Source organism: Penaeus chinensis, chromosome 3 (assembly GCF_019202785.1).
Source record: "Penaeus chinensis breed Huanghai No. 1 chromosome 3, ASM1920278v2, whole genome shotgun sequence".
Classification (NCBI taxonomy): domain Eukaryota; kingdom Metazoa; phylum Arthropoda; class Malacostraca; order Decapoda; family Penaeidae; genus Penaeus; species Penaeus chinensis.
Window position 1 is genome coordinate 30,880,420 of NC_061821.1, and position 1,494 is coordinate 30,881,913.

Here is a 1,494-nt window from a genome sequence, read left to right on the forward strand (position 1 = left end):
AAGTGTGTGTGTGTGTGTGTGTGTGTGTGTGTGTGTGTGTGTGTGTGTGTGTGTGTGTGTGTGTGTGTGTGTGTGTGTGTGTGTAACCATACAATTTCTCTACATTGAATTTTTTTCTAATGATATTGCCATACCATCATCACTAAATAAATCAACCAGTTTCTTTTTAATGAGATTTGTAAATAGGCTTAACACAGACATAGGTCCATGATTTAGCCGGATAACAAACTTTTATACTTAAAGCAGCACGGTCACTTCAACCTTCAGATATAAAACAGTTTAAATTTGACTAATTAGGAGAGAACTAACTGAAGATTGGTTACATTTTAAACATTTGTAAGTTTGTAAAAAAAAAAAAAAAAAAAAAATATATATATATATATATACATATATATATATACATATATATATATATATATATATATATATATATATGTGTCTGTGTGTGTGTGTGTGTGTGTGTGTGGTATGTTTGTTTGTGTGTGTGTTGTTTCTGTTATGTTTGGTATTGATATTATTGTTATTCCTGTTATAAGCATCACCCTCATCTTTATCATCATCGACAGTATCATTATCATCATTATCATTATTATTATCACCATTATTATCATAATTTTCATAATTATTATCATTATTGCTATATTTATTATTATAGCCATTGTTTGTTATTATTAGTATTGTTATCATTTTATAATTATTATCATAATGGTTATATAATAATTGTTATTATTTTCATTACTTTAACCATCATCGTCATCATCATTACTGTTATTATTACCATTATTAATATCATCGTTATCATTATCATTATTATTATTACTATCACCATCATCATGTAACTTTTTTTTTTCATTATCATTACTAATACTATTATTATTATTATTATTATTATTATTAAATCATAGTTGTTATTACTGTTATCATTCTTATTATCATTATCATTATATTTTCTTATTATCATTATCATTATCTTTGATTATCATCATTATCATTATTTTTCTATTATCATCATTATCATTATTACTACTATAATTGGTTATTATTGTTATCAACCTCATCACCATCATTATCATCATTATTATAATCATCATCATTATTGTTATTATATCTATTACTATTATTATATTTATTATTATTATTATTATTATTATTATTATTATTATTATTAATATTATTATTATTATTGTTATTATTATCATTATTGTTATTATTATTATCATTATTTTCATTATTATTATTATTGTTATTAATATTAGTATTATTATCATTAGTATTATTATTACCATCATTACCGTTACTATTATCATTATTATTATCATTATTACTATGATTATTATCATTATGATTCTCATTGTTGCTGTTGTTGTTATGATCATTATTATTATTATCATTATACGTTTTAATTAACATTATTATTGATATCATAATTACTATCATCAGCATCATTTTTTCTGTTACTGATATCATTATTACTGTTATTGATATCATTATTAT